A 10986-nucleotide genomic window follows, 5' to 3' on the forward strand; every position below is an offset into this window, starting at 1 on the left:
TCACACCCCTAAGTCAATAATTTTTTAAAGCACCTTTGGCAGCGATTACAGTCTTTCTGGGTAAGTCTCTAAGAGCTTTCCACACATGGATTGTGCAACGTTTACCCATTTTATTGTTTTTTAAATTCTTCAGTCTCTGTCAAATTGGTTGTTGATCATTGCTAGACAACCATTTTCAGGTCTTGCCATAGATTTCAGTCAACTGTAACTCGGCCACTCAGGAACATTTACTGTCATCTTGGTAAGCAACTCTAGTGTAGATTTGGCCTTGTGTTTTAGATTATTGTCCTGCTGAAAGATGAATCTCCCATTGTCTGGGGGAAAGCAGACTGAACCAGGTTTTCTTCTAGGATTTTGCCTGTGCTTAGCTCCCTTCTGTAATCCCCCCCCCCCCCTTAAAAACTGGTCCCTGTTGCATGTTGCATGTTGTAACATGTTGCAGCCACCACTATGCTTGAAAATATGGAGAGTGGTACTCATTAATGTGTTGTATTGTATTTGGCATAACACTTTGTATTCATTACAAAAAGTTTATTACTTTGCCACATTTTCTGCAGTATTACTTTAGTGACTTGTTGCAAACAGGATGCATGTTTTGGAATATTTGTATACTGTACATGCTTCCTTCTTTTCACTCTGTCAATTAGGTTAGTATTGTGGAGTAACTACAATGTTGTTGATCCATCCTCAGTTTTCTCCTATCACAGCCATTAAACGCTGTAACATTTTTAAAGTCACCATTGGCCTCATGGTGAAATTACTGAGTGGTTTCCTTCCTCTCTGGCAAATGAGTTATGAAGGACAACTGTATCTTTGTAGTGACTGGATGTATTGATACACCATCCAAAGTGCAATTAATAACTTCATCATGCTCAAAGGAATATTCAATGTCTGCTTTTTTTTTTACCCATCTACCAATTGGTGCCCTTCTTTGTGAGGCATATATATAGGAGGGTTCTTTCTTCCCCATGGCAGTGTGCAGGCAAGGCTGATCATATGATCATTTCTTACCAAACTGAACACTATATGGGCTAAAATGGCATAGGCCTAGACATCCCCGTATTAAGTGTTTCATTCTATTGTATTCAGACTCACTGCAGAGATTATTTTGGTTTAGCCCTAATCTGTTGCCAATGTGAAAACGCTTGGATGGCGCCTACAGGCAAGTTTCTGGTTACTGAGGGAACGCAGATGGTAGAGGAGACTGACGGGCATTCATTCTGTCATCAGTTTGCATTACAATAGAACGTACTCGTAGATCTGTGGCAGCTGGAGTCCGTAGCTTACAAGCGCTCGCATACAAAATACAGACATCTGCGGGTTAATTCCTCGTGCCATCCAAACACTCCTTTGTCCAGGTTTCAGTCTTGTTATATACTCTCCATTATTAACCGCCCATCAGAGGCAGCTGCTCCGCACTCACCCGACCTCTCTGCTCAAGGCAAACTGACGCACTCCACGGGTAAATTGGAATAGGTTTTTGTGCGCTGCGCATCACAAAACCATTAATGATAAAGATTCGCTTTTCATTCAGAATATCTATACTATATATCACTGACAATTTTGTACATCGCTCATTTTATCCTAAAAGGATTAGTCGGACACTGTTGGAGCCATTTATCGCGCCATCCTTGCTGACACAGATGGTGCGAGACAGGTGCATTTTGGACCGATGGTCAAACCTGCATCGATGCAAAAGGTAAGAGACCACTGACCGATTTTCTATCTTCTGATATTCGTTGAATAATATGTTTAATTCTTCATTTTAATCTGTGAAACGCTCCCAAAACCGTAGCTTCAGACAGCCTAAAATTATTGTTCCATTGCCTGGTTTCTCTCCTGGGGAGAATAATACACGTGATCATTATGCTGAGGAGAATATAGGTTGAGAAATTATTAAAACAGTCATAATGTATGGTGTTCAATGGTTTTAATCATCATTTAATCATCAATCTGTGTGACGAATCGTTATTGCGAGATGCATTTGGAAAGTATGTCTTATAACACAACGTACAAAACATTATGAACATGAAATGGTCAGTAATTTGGATATGATTACTACAAATTTAGATAGCTGGCTAGACTAATTTACTAGTCAAATGTGTTTTTACTGACATGGGCGAATTGAGTGACTTTCAGTGACTGGCATACACTGAGTATACAAAACATTAAGAACACCTGCAGTTTTTCCATGACATAGACTGACCAGGTGAATCCAGGTGAAAGCTATGATCCCTTATTGATGTTAAATCCACTTCAGTCAGTGTAGATGAAGGAGATGAGACAGGTTTAAGAAGGATTTTGAAGCCTTCAGACAATTGAGAGATGGATTGTGTATGTGTGCCATGGGCAAGACAAAATATTGAAGTGCCTTTGGGTGGTTGGAGGGTTGCAACTCGATATTAGGAAGGTATTCTTCATATTTTTTACACTCAGTGTATATGTGGATTTATGAGAGCTGAATACCATTTCAACGCCCCCATTTCAGTTTAAAGGCAAAGACACGCAAATCTCTGCAGGACCAACTAGTCTAGCCCTACATAGTAAATCATTTAGACATTCGAATGCAGCAACAGCACAGTGAGTCAGCTACCACTGTATCATATGCCTTGTTTGTTTAGGCTAGCTATTCTGTTCCATGATGGAGATAAATAAATACATAATTATAGGATATGCCTATACATCATACATGTTTCTTTGAGGAGAAACACATCAGTTTGTGATGAAGCAGGGGCCGTGTGCATCCATCTAGTTTTATTAGAAACAGTTCTTATCTCACCCTGTCCACCTCCACTGCTGCTGTTTAAATAGAACAGTGCTGCTGGCTAATGGATGCCCTCTGTCTACAGTGGCCAAACCCACAGCCCAGCTGGCAGGACGCACGTCCCCATGACAACTGGGATTCCCTGGGGTCCCTGATGGACTGATGAATACAGGAGTAGGGAGACAGGTATGCGTCCAGTATATCCACACATATTGAAGGGGTTCTTCTAAAGACAGAGGATTAACCACTACTATTGGTGGTAATGATGTCTTGTAGGCTTCCGTTCCTCCATGAAATTTGTATTGACTATTGTTTGTATTACGGGAGCTACCGAAGCAAGATATTCATTTCAATTAGGTCAGTTTAAGGTAAAACATTTCAAATAAGATGAAAAAGGTTAATCAGGTCAGTTAGTAACTGTTCCTAACCCTTCCCTCCTGCATCCCATGGTATATTTTGGCAGTAGTCAAGTCCAACGGTCCAGCCTCTCCTTGGTAGGGTTTTGGGGGCAGGTGTTCCAGGGGGTTGCGTTCCACTTTCTGCTGCTCGCTGCTCTGTGTTTCTCTCCAGATATGCTGAGGAGGATACTGAGATGGTGCCAGCCCTCAGAAGCCATTTAGACGAGTCAACAACATGACCAGACTGACAGAGCTGTCTACAAAGCTGTTTTCTAAACAGGTACAACTATTTCTCAAACTAATTTAGATTTTCGTTGAAGTCATTGACTAAGAATGTATATTTGTTACCAATCTATATTCAGAGAGAGCCAAAACCCTTTCAAATGCCCTTGTTAGATAGACAATCCAGAAACCTACGCTGAGGTGGACTCTCTTCCCCCGATATGTCTGTGAGGTTTTGTTAGAATATTGGCATTTGAGCAAATGAGACCTCTCGTTGCACACTGGTTCAAGGGCCTTCTACTGACACAAAGACTAGTGCTGCTATTGAGGATGTACTGTACAGTATGTTCTCATGCCAAGAGAGAGGGTTAAAGCTGAGCGATAAGTGCTTTTTGAAGTTGGCTCGATTATTAAAATATAATCACGTTCTTATTCGATTTAAATATGTTTTTACATTAATTAAATGCATTATGAAATAATGGCATTAAAATTATTTAAAGTGAACCTTTAATTGCCAAAACATTGAACATATTCCATTGTCTCTGTCAGTAGTGTATATTACTTCATTTTTATTTGAGGACTTTATTATTTTTAATTCCTTAAAGCAGTGGTATTGAAACTTTTTCAGCAGGACCCCATTTTTTTGCCAGCATTTCTGGGGACCCCACTGCCTTAGTCATATCTCATCTCTGCTTAGGCAGTAGCAGCCAGCCAGCCAAACATCTAATGTTATCTCTGTGCTCCCCATATTGTATTACTGGCTTTAGTCTTCTCTCATCTCTCAGCCAGCCAGACAACCATCTAATGTTATCTCTGTGCTCCCCATATTGTACTACTGGCTTTAGTCATCTTATTTAGCTAGGCTAGCCTGCCTAGCTGTCTGACAAAATCATTTTACTGGTTTTTCAAAGTAGATAAGGCATACATTCACGAATGGTCTCTATCCCTCTCGTCGCTGTGTTGTGTACATTTCTCTCTCATGCGGATTTACGCGGTCTGTGTGTATCTAACCCGATCTATCCACTGAGGTACAAAGAAATGGAGAATGAGTCCAAGATGTCTGACTGTTGTTTTCAAGGTAATCTACTCATGTTCGCATACACCGATTCATGGACTGTCTATATCCGGGTTGCATCTGGTTTAAATGGACCAACATCACATGCGCACTAGCACTCAATGCGCACAGGGAGCAGCACGAGCAGTGGTGACATCATCACGTCATCCAAAATTGTGGCAGACATTGGATGAATCTAACATTTTAATATTTTCGGCGATGAGTGATCTAAAAGAGAGGGTATATGAGAGGGTATATGATAGGGAGGGTGACATGGAAAGTAAGGGATTAGTTTAGTGTGTTAATTTATAAATCCACCGCATTCTAAAAGTGCAGTCGCCCTATACTGTCACAGAGAAGAGGTGGAGAGCAAAACAACCTGAAAGTAGAGCCATAACTAAATCCGATTTGTCTAATCTGCTTTCATGGCTGATTATCTTTAATATCTGACGTATGCCAGATCAGCCTATAAAATGTGTTTGGTTGGGTCAGGTCAACCAAGAGCTAGAGAAATAGAGGCTGTGGAAGGGTAGCCTACATGTGTGCTGAGAGTGGAGTTGAGGGTGAGGGACCGTGCTGTGGGGGAGATTGTCCTCAGAAGCTTTAAAGCTTAGAATCCTGCCCCTGGCCAATAATCCTGATTTCATGCATTTCACAGATTATATATACACACACACACACACACACACACACACACACACACACACACACACACACACACACACACACACACACACACACACACACACACACACACACACACACACACACACACACACACACACACACACAATTAATGTCTGTTGTCCTCTTCACCCTAGCACCATGTCAGCCTAAACTAATGGCTGCTTCTCTGCTTCCTCCACCTGTTTTAGTTTCGGTGTCCACAGCCAAACTGCCACAGTCACTTTTTCTCTGCTCCCTCCACCTGTTTTAGTTGAGGTGTCCACAGCCAAACTGCCACAGTCACTTCTTCTCTGCTCCCTCCACCTGTTTTAGTTGAGGTGTCCACAGCCAAACTGCCACAATCACTTCTTCTCTGCTCCCTCCACCTGTTTTAGTTGAGGTGTCCACAGCCAAACTGCCACAATCACTTCTTCTCTGCTCCCTCCACCTGTTTTAGTTGAGGTGTCCACAGCCAAACTGCCACAATCACTTCTTCTCTGCGCCTGTCAAACTCTCTGCTATTCAGTCCATCAGTCTTTCTCTGCTGCTCAGTTGTCTACACATCTTGTGTAATGTAGAACAGAACTCAGTGACTGTGTTGTCATGTCATCCCCCCTGCAGTTGTCAACGCGGTTCATCCTTACCGAATTGGAACTGGGACGGGAACTGGGACCTATGGCTTTCACCCACTGACGAATGAACAGTACTACAAGGCTACTGACGGAGCACACTTCTTTTGCTATCGATTTGTGTTAGGAGACCTTGATTATTATTGTTATTATTATTATTATTTGGAAGTACCATTGGCACATTGCTGGCCCCTTTAATTGTAGTCTATTTTATGCCGACGTCATTCAGGACCACATTTCATGCCATAAGAGAGACCCATAAAGGGTGGGGTTTTAGTGTTGTCTGATGCTTTGGCGCTTTCTTTACCTTAAATATTGTTTACATGAGGGAGCTCTCTCCCCTCTGTAAAATAACACTTTATCATCCCCTTCCACACTGTTCAGCTGATCAAAGCAGAGAGAGACTAACACCTCTCTCTGATGTCTACTTCTCCTCATGCTGTCAGCACTTTTCTCTTCTCGGTAACCTTGGCAGCACTTTTAACACCTTACTCACTTCCTTCTACCTCTGATGTCTAACATGACTAACAAGGTTGAGTCTGCTGAGATGGCCTTCCTGCTAATTTAATTGATGTGCTCCTAAAGGCGTCAGCATGCTTCAGTTTGGCTGACGCCTTCCCGAAGTCGGCTAGGTAAACCGAACAAGTGTGCTTGCATCCTCCCTTAAAAGACCTTCACTTGAAAAACAATAAAAAAGCGGCAATAGTACCGATTGTCCATTTTGACATGCCGTAGCCAATATAAACTTACTCAAAATATTCAGAATGAATCTAAGATAACTCAAGAAATCCGTCATAAAATTTGACGTTTTTGCGGAGGAGATCTTAGTCGCGCAATTTTACATCTAACTGAGATGTTTGGTGCAGTATTTCTCAATGAAAACATTTGCATGAAAACATGTCGTCTCTCGTTGAATTACAACAAACGAAGGAGCGTAGATTTCGGCTACCGACTTCGGCTTGCCTCTAGAAAAAATGTTGTGTGCTCGAACAGCCGAAAAAACCCGTACCAAAGTCCAGAACGAACAAAAACGTCACAAAATGATGTCATAATTTATGCACAAATTCTATTCAACTGTTTTGGCTGGGAAGCATGCGGATGTCTTAACCCAGCTGACATACCCATACCACTCCAGCAGCTAATGCTTGTTATCATTAGTCTACTCTAACGTTACAGGAGTGTTATGAGGATGTTACGACTTTAATAGAGTTGTGTCAGTGTTTGTGGCGGTGTTTGGATGGTCTCCCGAGGCCTGGTTTGTCTTGTGATTTCTGCATGTACTGCAACTCCCAATAACCTCAGCTAGAGTCATATAGAACTAACCAACACCAGAGTAAATCTGATTTGCTAACCTGGACTAACAATCTAACAGTCACTAATCAAGCTAATCAACCAAACTCAAACCCAAGCCCCGTTGAGGGGAGGACGGCTCATATGAATGGCCGGAACGGAGCAAATGGAATGGTATCAAACAAAATGGAAACCATATATTTGATGTATTTGATACCAGTCTATTCATTCCGCTCCAGCCACTAGCCCGTCCTCCCAAATGAAGGTGCCAACAAATTCCTGTAATGTAGTTGTACATTTTCAGTTTAAGAGTGAAGCTCTTAGTGTAATTAATTTCCTTACCCATTGAAACCAAACCATCAGCTCTCTTGGCATTCCTTAATAAATACACTAACAAATACCCTCTAATACCTAACAGTACTAATGTCTGGTAACAGACATTTTGTTACTTATACTAACCTGTACTATACTAACTTGTACCTCTCCCATTTCCCTGAAACCCTTCTTCCGCCAGACACAGATCACCCAAAATCATATACAGTTACTATGTATTTATCTATCTGTCATAACCTTAAGCTCAGTATGTTGCTTGTTGAGAAATGTTACTTTTGGCCCCTGAAGCGCAATGGTGAGAATGATTCCAGGATCTGGGATGGGAAGCTGGATTAACCAATAGATTTAAAGACAAAGCGCATCTACCTACCTGTAGCTCACTGGGTTGGCCACACACTTCTGCTCAGGGGGACGCCTAAAAACATGTTACAAAGGTTTCAGTAACTATGTTAAAGATTGTTATTATTTTTGTAAAAATTGTTCCATCTTAATAGTTTAACAAATAATGGCTGACAAATGTTTGTACCCCTGTCCATTGTGTGGCCAACCTCTAAAAGGTGTTGCAGCTCAGTGCTTGGTTTGTAGCCTGCATAGACACATGTGTATTCTCTTATTAGATAAACCAAAGCAAATAGCAACCCTTACCTGCTTTACTACTAACTGAGTGGTGACTGGTACTAACAACCCCAGATGAGGCCTAACAATTTGGCCATTGATTTCTTGCTCTTACTAACATACTGTATCTTCTCTCAGACTAACGTGTGGTGCTTCTTTCAATGCTATCGACCCGTACTGCGACCAACTTATCACCCATCACTTCACCCTGCAGTATCTTTTCTTTACTTCCTGAGTTGTCATGAGGATAGACATCCCTGTGTCCTTGATCGTGTGACACTTTACTAACCTGCACTGGAGTGAGAAAGCACTAACTATTGGGGCATGAAACAGCTTCCCACAAACTAACAAACTAACTAACCTACTAATGAACTAATTATCTAACAAACTAACTGAAATGACTAATTGTGTGCTGAGAGTTATCAGGTATTGAGGTTTTGGTTCAGCAAGCCATCCCCCTCTCTGGTGTGTGTTGTGTGTGTGTACGTGTGCATGTAATGTATACTGCAACTAGCTCTCACAGTCTCATGTCAGAATTAGACGTTCATCCATGTTTCTCAAACATCACATTTCAAATTTCTTCCAAACTTTGAATTTCAAAGTGTTTAAGGTTAAGGTTAGGTGTTAACTACGAATGGTTAAGTTTTGGAATAGGCTTAAAACAAAAATCTTAAAAACAACTTCATATTGAGGGATTTGAGCGCACAACCTTTGGGACATGAGGCAAAAACAACTTCATATTGAGGGATTTGAACACACAACCTTTGGGACATGAGGCAAAAACAACTTCATATTGAGGGATTTGAACACGCAACCTTTAAGACACAAGGCAGATGCCATTTGCCATCTACCATCCCCACCTATAACCCCCTAGCAAAACTGAAACCTACTTGAATCTAACAGCGCTCACTGTTGCCCCTAGAGGCCAGTTTCCACATCATCTCCTGACATCCTCAGACATGGAAGAACGTTGAATACTGACTTGTATCAAGGGTGATCTGGCTAGCAGACCTGTGGTTATTAATACTAACCTGTACTGTGGATGATGTTGTCTGGGCTTGTAATTTCAAACACATTAACATTAACTACTCTTTGCTTTGTGCACAGAGTCTGAGACAGAATCTTCTCCCATTTCCCTGAAACCTTTCTTCCACCAGACACAGACCACCCAAAATCATATACAATAACTATGTATTTATCTATCTGTTATAACCTTAAGCTCAGTATGTTGCTTGTTGAGAAATGTTACTTTTGGCCCCTGAAGCGCAACGGTGAGAATAATTCCAGGATCTGGGATGGGAAACTGGATTAACCAATAGATTTAAAGACAAAGCGCACCTACCTACCTGTAGCTCACTGGGTTGGCCACACACTTCTGCTCAGGGGGACGCCTAAAAACAAAATCTTTGTTACAAATGTTTCAGTAACTATGCTAAAGATGATTATTTTTTAAGTTTTCCATCTTAATAGTTTAACAAATAATGGCTGACAAATGTTTGTACCCCTGTCCATTGTGTGGCCAACCTCTAAAAGGTGTTGCAGCTCAGTGCTTGGTTTGTAGCCTGCATAGACCCATGTGTATTCTTTTATTAGATAAACCAAAGCAAATAGCAACCCTTACCTGCTTTATTACAAACTGAGTGGTGACTGGTACTAACAACCTCAGATGAGGCCTAAGAATTTGGCCATTGATTCTTTGCTCTTACGCAGGTTGACATTTATTGTCATGAGTCTTGTCCTGGAGGCAGAACTGAGCGATTTCCCCTTAGATAGGCCAGCTGCAAAGTCAAAATGGTCTATGTTGTAAAAATAAACGTTTTTGCTTTTTGGTCATCGCACTATCAGTGTGGGTAAGGATAGGTTTAATATTAGGTTTAACATCAGATTTCATGACTTTGTGGTTGTGCTACCTTGTGACCACTCTGCAGAGCGGACTCCAGAACAACATTCATGACAAAAAACACTAACCTGCTGCTCTTCCTAACATGCTGTATCTTCTCTCAGACTAACATGTGTCGCTTCTTTCAATGTTGTCTAACCGTGCTGCGACCAACTTATCACCCATCACTTCACCCTGCCCCTTGGTGAGATCAAACAGCATCTAGTAGGCCATGCAGTATCTTTTCTTTACTTCCTGAGTTGTCATGAGGATAGACATTCCTGTGTCCTTGATCGTGTGACACTTTACTAACCTGCACTGGAGTGAGAAAGCACTAACTATTGGGGCATGAAACAGCTTCCCACAAACTAACAAACTAACTAACCTACTAATGAACTAATTATCTAACAAACTAACTGAAATGACTAATTGTGTGCTGAGAGTTATCAGGTTTTGGTTCAGCAAGCCATCCCCCCTGTGTGTGTGTGTGTGTGTGTACGTGTGTGTGTTGCGTGTGTGTGTGTGTACATTTATTCTCAAACTGTGTGCATGATGCCGTCATTGTTTTTGTCTGAATGAGTGTTAAGGATTCAGCATGCTTCAGTTGGGTTGGCGCCTAGCCAAACTTGGCTTGGCGAACCGAATGAGTGTGCTCGCATACTCCCTTAAAAGACCTTTGCTTGAAAATTTGAAAAAGGAGCAATAGTACTGTTGTCAATTTGAGATGCCATAGCCAGTACACACTTCCTTAAAATAGTCAGAAATAATCGAAGATAATTCAAGAAATCTGTCATTAATTTAGACTTTTTTGCAGAAGAGATCTTAGTCATGCAATTTTACATCTAAGATTTTTGGTGCAGTATTTCTCAATTAATAAATGTGCATGAAAACGAGTCGTCTATCATTAAATGACAACAAGGACTTTATTGAAGAATCCCTACGGTTGACCAATCACCGATGAATAGGGGTTAACTTCGTCTCAGAACTTCGGCTTGCCTCTAGAATTTTTTGGATGTGTCAGAACAGCCGAAAAAAAACCCGCCGAAGTCCAAAACGAACAAAAACGTCACATAAAGTCTTCATAATATATGCACAAACTCTTCCGAACTGTTTCGGCTGGGAAGCATGCCTTAAGT

The 10986-nt window shown here is 41.3% G+C and overlaps 1 long non-coding RNA gene across 1 annotated transcript; it reads left to right on the forward strand.

Moving 5' to 3' along the window:
- Nucleotides 1–987: 987 nt before the first annotated feature.
- On the forward strand, nt 988–10743 carry LOC129826329 (uncharacterized). Its single transcript, XR_008755020.1, has 4 exons — nt 988–1462; nt 1592–1699; nt 2850–3442; nt 5726–10743. It is a non-coding gene; the product is annotated as an uncharacterized LOC129826329 (long non-coding RNA).
- The last annotated feature ends 243 nt before the right edge of the window (nt 10744–10986 follow it).

The sequence above is a fragment of the Salvelinus fontinalis genome, chromosome 28 (assembly GCF_029448725.1).
Source record: "Salvelinus fontinalis isolate EN_2023a chromosome 28, ASM2944872v1, whole genome shotgun sequence".
NCBI classification, from domain to species: domain Eukaryota; kingdom Metazoa; phylum Chordata; class Actinopteri; order Salmoniformes; family Salmonidae; genus Salvelinus; species Salvelinus fontinalis.